The sequence below is a fragment of the Microtus ochrogaster genome, chromosome 1, assembly GCF_000317375.1.
Source record: "Microtus ochrogaster isolate Prairie Vole_2 chromosome 1, MicOch1.0, whole genome shotgun sequence".
Classification (NCBI taxonomy): Eukaryota; Metazoa; Chordata; class Mammalia; order Rodentia; family Cricetidae; genus Microtus; species Microtus ochrogaster.
Window position 1 is genome coordinate 114,457,299 of NC_022009.1, and position 6,268 is coordinate 114,463,566.

Below are 6,268 nucleotides of genomic sequence, written 5' to 3' on the forward strand. Positions count from 1 at the left end.
TGTCTGGATAGTGGGGTAGGGATGGATCTGACCAACCAGTGGTGTCTGGATAGTGGGGTAGGGAAGGATCCGACCAATCAATGGTGTCTAAGTAGTGGTGTAGGGAGGCAGTAGAGAATTTCTAGAACACAACATTAAGCTCTACATAGGAAACACAGAACAACAATAGCAGTGCCTTTTTTTTTTTGAAGCTTAAAATCATTTACAAGTTATTGGTTCAATGTGAGTCAACATTTATAAGGCTTGAGAAAGGGGAAAAAATGTGTTTAACAAAACTTGACCGTACCAGGTAGGGGTGGTGGCACATGCTTACAATCCCAGCATTTAGAATGTTAAAGCAGCAGGGAATAGCTTTAAACTGATCTACATTACACAGAAAGACCTCATCTCAAAAAAAAAAAAAAAAAAAAAAAAAAAGAGAGAGAGAGAGAAAGAATCCCAACCATTCAACAACCAGCAGGGTGAACTCCCAATCCAGTCACTTCGCAGTAATATTATAGTAGAAATTCACCATCATCCCTGCCTCTACTGCTGCAGGCCAGGCAGAACTATCATTTTGTCCCCTTCAGAGCCTTCTAAACACACCAGCTACTATACTTTGTAGGCCAACTCAAAACACAAAAGCAGAAATGACAGGACTAGCAGCCAATCAGGAAAGGATCATCATCTGGAAAGTCAAAAGCTTCCATTTTCTCCTTGATGAACTGAGTGAGTACAGGGGATGTGACCAAAGGAATGGTATGATCTGACCTACACTTAAAGTGAATATGGATGGTATATAAAAAACAATGGGGGAGCAGGGCATGGTGGCACAGGTCTTTAATCCCAGCACTCGGGAGGCAGAGGCAGACAGATCTCTGTGAATTCAAGGCCAGCCTGGTCTACAGAGCAAGTGCCAGGACAGGCTCCAAAGCTACAGAGAAACCTTGTCTCAGAAAAAAAAAAGAAAGAAAAAAAAAACTTAAGAAAGAAAAAGTGGGGGCAGGAGCGATGAATAGGACTGGGGCAAGAGAATGGATAGGATTTCCATAATCCAGAAGGAAAAGCAAGTATTTAGACTAGAAAGTTCCCAATAGTGTCCAGGCCAAAGAGAAGTGATGACTATTACTATTTCCCCCATTTTTGGTACCAGGCAAGTGGGGGGGGGGGTGTCTGTGTGTCGTGAGTAATAAGATTATGACCCAACAACACCCCCTCTTTCCAAGGCTCAGGGAACATCAAAAAAGGAAGGCAGAAAGGTTATAAGAGTCAGAGGTCAGAGAGAACTGGGGCAAAACAGTATCTTCCGGACTAGCAGCGCCACTGCACTAGTGAACTCAAAGCATCTGTGGTGGCCTGCAGAAGACCTTCACAACATCAAGCAGTCAACATCCCAACATGGGGGCCCATGAGCCCTCACCCCGAGCCATTTGCAAGTGACTGTAGCAGGACAGTCAGTTCCCTGAGGGCTGTGGTCCCTGTAGACTGACCAAGCTCTCTAGTAGACGGCCCCACACCCATGCAGCATCAGAGTCAATACGTTATCAAAGGAGGGAGGGCATGTATTTGGGAGGGTGAATGTGGGGATGGATCCAGTTGAAGTTGGAGAAAGATAGCAGGGGATACAGATGATCAACAAAAAAGTAAGAAAGGAAGGGAGGGAGGAAAAAGAAATTTTTTTCATAAGATTACTAATCTCTGTACTTGATCCTTTTCATTTTCTAAAAATTATTGATTGGAGCTGGAGAGATTACTCATGGTTAAGAGCACTGGCTGCTCTTCCACAGGTCCCAAATACAATTCCCAGCAACCACATGGTGGCTCACAACCATCTATAATGAGATCCAGTGCCTTCTTCTGGTGTGCAAGCATACATGTGGGCAGAACATTTTATACATTAATAAATAAATCTTTTTTGAAACTATTTTATTTTCTTATTATTAACTTTTTTTTTTTGGATTTTCGAGAGGCACTTTGTTTGCAAAGTACATCTACCACCAGGAAAGGGCATCCAACCCATAACAGATAGACAGTTTTGAGCAGTCATGTGGGTGCTGGGGATTGAACTCAGGACCTCTGGAAGAGTGCTCAAGCTTAACCTACTCCATAAACAGTTATAATGAGATGTTTATGAAGTGCCCAGCAGAGCACCTGACACGTAGTAAGCACTTAGTAATTGCTATGTATTTGAAGAGAAACCACTGTTTTGGTCCCCCAGTATATACTCACTCTTTTCTAGACAAAAGGAAATTACCTATACAAAACCCACTCAATGTGGGTGGAGTAGAGCCAGCAGGAGACCCACACTTAAGCCAACTGGAGCCTTCTAGTCTGTCTGTACAGACACTATTTCACAGGTGGCCCAGACTGCTTTTAAAATGAAAGATGGAAAGAAAAATTCAACTTACCTGGGTCTTCAACTTTCAAGGTTTTCAGCTCTAGTAACTATACCTATCTTATCCCAGGAAGCAGAGGGCCTGGAGGTGCCAAATAGCACCATGAACATAATGCTATAATGCCATAATAGAACGCAAAGCAAGTAAGAAATCAAACTCTGGTGTCTAATTGTTACAAAGGGGTGTGCGTGTGTGTGTGAGTTTGTGTGTGCGTATGTGTTACTGGCATGGAATCCATGGCCTTCTGGATACTAGAAAAGTGGTATAGGGCTGGCTTACATAATTTTCTAATTATAGGATACAATTTTTTTTTCTCAAGGACCTTCGATTGGGTCATCTGTCACTTGTCATCTAAGAAGGCCTGAGATATGACTTTGTTCTTTTTACATCCTAAAGATGGTATTTCCTCAGTTGTTCTGGTGGTACTAACCTCTCTGTATTTAAACCATAAAATCCTTATTATCTATTTTTCCTTTTCCATTGTTTTATTTCGTTTTTACTTTTGTTTCTGGGACAGAGCCTTATGTAGCCCAGGCTGGCCTCAAACTAGCTATGTAGGCAAGAATGATCTTGTACCCCAATCGTCTTGCCTCTGCCACTCTAGTGTTAGGATTACAGGCAAATGCCTCCAGACTAGGCTAGTGTTCCAATTATCTGATTCTATTTTCTCTTCCTCGATATATCTTTCCATAATTAACACACAGGAAAAGACACAATTCTATCTTTCAAGTGAAGTTTCCAGAAAATAAGTGTTCTACTTCCTATCTTCTCAGAGGTATTTTTGAGGCAATGAGATCTGTAAACATTTCAGTGTGATTACAATACTATAAGGCTTTGTTAATCCCCTGTGCTAGGGATGTAGCCCAAAACGCCAGTCATTGCAGACAAGCACATCATCACCAAGCTATTATCACCAGGATGGTCATTCCTGTCTCTGTTAACAGTAACTTTGCACAATAGTCTCTAAATATGCATTATTCAAATAAATGTATGCTTATTAGCCAATCTCTAGATGATTTAAAGTTTACAGTTACAAATTTTTAAAGATTTCGGACTGTCTTTAAAAGTTTATACTCAACCATCAAACCATAAAAGAGCAATATTCTGTCTAGAAAAAAATATCTGCATAAAATAACTGAATTCTTTCCTTTCTATTGTATAGGCACTCCTTACCTGCCACGTGAAGACTGTTTAATAACAAGCTAACTAAAGCTATCACTGATCTCTTCCTTTAACTATCCCACTCCCACCTCAGATACTCGTTAATCATGTTTCCCTTCTCATTCTTCCCTCCCTCATCATTGGACAGCACTGGCTCCAACTCACTATGTAGACTAAACTCACAGCAAGCTTCCTGCCTCCTCTCCCAAGTGCTGGGATTACAGAAATGGCTACCACAGCCGGGCGATAGTGGCGCATGCCTTTAATCCCAGCACTCTGTGAGTTCCAGACCAGCCTGGTCTACAGAGCTAGTTCCAGGCTCCAAAGCCACAGAGAAACCCTGTCTCGGAAAAACCAAAAAAAAAAAAAAAAGAAATGGCTACCACACCCAGTTTGTAGCTATACTCTTGACTGGTCTTTCAAGATCCTTCATAAGCTACTCTTCCTCAAATTTGTTATGGCATTATTTATAATTAGCACACACTTTAAATATGCCATCACATTGCAGTATCAATTACTTATGTGTACTAGATGAACAATTACAAACAATTGGATGAGATAGACATTAGCTGTTGAGTTTTATAAATAAACTCTCCCAGAGATACTTTGTGAGGAAACTGCCCAATCATATAGCCAAAGAAATAATAGAATCTGGGGTTGTTTTCTATTTTTTAATGTGTATAATGAGTGCCTGCAATAAAGTATGTATGTATGTATGTGTGTGTGTGTGTGTGTGTGTGTATGTGTGTATGTATGTGTGCCTAGTATTAACAGTGTCCAGAAGAGGGCTTCAGGTCCCCTGGACTGGAATTACAGGAAGGTGTGAACTGCCCCATGTGGGTTCTGGGAACCAAAGCCAGGTCCTCTGTGAGAGTAGCAAGTGCTCCTATTGCTGAATCATCTCTCCAGTCTCCCTGTTTTCCATTTGCATTTTTCTACTAAATTCTGCTCTGACTAGCACACACACCTTTCAGTGTGGTCTAATCTACCTTTTTACTATAGTGATTTCACTTGTATGACGGTCTTATCTGCATGTGTGTATGTGTACTACACGCATGCCTCCTGCCTGAGGAGGCCAGAAAAGGACACTGGATCCCTGGAACTGGAACTACAGATGGTTATAAGCAGCTGCGTGGGTGCTGGGACTGAACCTGGGTCCTCTGCAAGAACAGTAAGTGCCTTTAACCACTGAACCGTCCACCCTGGCCCAGTCTACCGTTCTTATAGTAGGTCTCTTACAACACCCAAAAATACAAGAGTCCAGAAGCCCCTAACCATAATCCCTTTACCCTCTTGTCGTCCCTACAGTCCTCTACACACGAACCAAAACTCGAGTTTTTTGGTGACATTTGTTCTATGAAGACAATTTATTTTTAACTACAAATATAAAGGTACATTATCGTATTAAGTAAATGTGTATTCAAACCACACCAATCTCCAAACCCCAGCAAACGCTTACACCTGGGTGGGGGGAGGGGGGTTCCCTCCAGTACTTTCTGAGAATCACTGCAACGAGGTTTTATGCATCTAAGAGCCATAATACATTTCAGAGCAACAATATAAATTCATTCATAAAACAGGCTTATTGCTGCTCTAATAGGCCAGACCTTAAATAGGTAAAGAGAAAAGGAGAGGCCAACAGTTCTGAATTTAAAAGTTGCTGTATAAATATTGAAGGCAGTCAAACCAATGAGTGATTCTTTAACATGGGGGTGGGGTGAGTCGGATAGTTTTACAAAAATTAAAGGAAAACTAACTCTCCAGAAATACAAAGCACAAACACACAAAACTTTATATACAATTTTCGGAGAGTTAGAAACGGAGTCCCCACCACCATGATCCTCAAACTCAGGTTAAAAGTCCATTAACGAAACTAGTTCTTTGGGAAAAATAACTTTACATCTGTTTAATAATTCTGGCTATTCCTTTCAGAGTGCAAGGCACAGAAATGCAGTTTATGAACTAATTCCACCATAATGGTAACTAGTTAAGACGAGCAAACCGTTTCTCCCATTAGGAGCCCTGTCGGCCAAATAATTACTTTAAATCCAAACCTTTCATTAGTGACACTAACACAAAACAGTTCACAAACCATTGCTGTTCATACGAGGACCACCAGATTACTCACTAACCCCGGTCTCCTCGCTTTCCCGGGAAACTCCACATCCCAAAATCTACACAGAGAGAGCCCTGCCGGCTGGAAGGAGATGGGGGACAACTGATCCTCCGCAAAGCTCGTGTCTTCGGCGTGAGGGAAGGTAGGTCCCAGTGGCCGCCACGGCTTCCAAGCCCTTCCTTCAAAGGCTCTGGAGGTGAAGAAATTTACCTCAAGTTCCCGGAAAGCGGCGGCGATTGCTCTCAGAGCTCTGACCAGATACCAAGAAGCCTCCCGACCTTCCCGTCACCATAGTGATTTCTAAGCGCTGAAAGCGTTCCCCACTCCTTCCCTGTTCCCGCGATACTTGCCAGTTGAAGTCACCGGAGCCGGCCCTAGACCCCGCCCCCGAGTGAGCCCGCCTTCTCACCGATGGCTGTCATTGGACATCAGTTGTGGGCGGGACCCTGCTGGGTGTTCCCCCCCCCTTTATCAAAATTCCTCAGTTTCCCAAATGTTGTCGTCCCAACGACGCAAAGGGCTGTAATTCCCACGGCTCTGTTTCTGGGAGCGACCCTAGGAGAGGCGTAACTCTCCTCGCTGTCCCTCCTCAGCCGCGACCTCCCCCCCACCCCCC

General features: G+C 42.9%; 1 protein-coding gene across 1 annotated transcript in view; it reads right to left on the reverse strand.

The window, feature by feature from the left end:
• The window catches only part of Ift80 (intraflagellar transport 80), a 78,002-nt gene extending 72,001 nt beyond the window's left edge, over positions 1-6,001 (reverse strand). Inside the window, exon 1 of the mRNA XM_005344094.3 lies at positions 5,863-6,001. The gene's annotated coding sequence lies outside the window, so the exon portion shown is untranslated. The remainder of the gene's footprint in view (positions 1-5,862) is intronic.
• Positions 6,002-6,268: the final 267 nt, after the last annotated feature.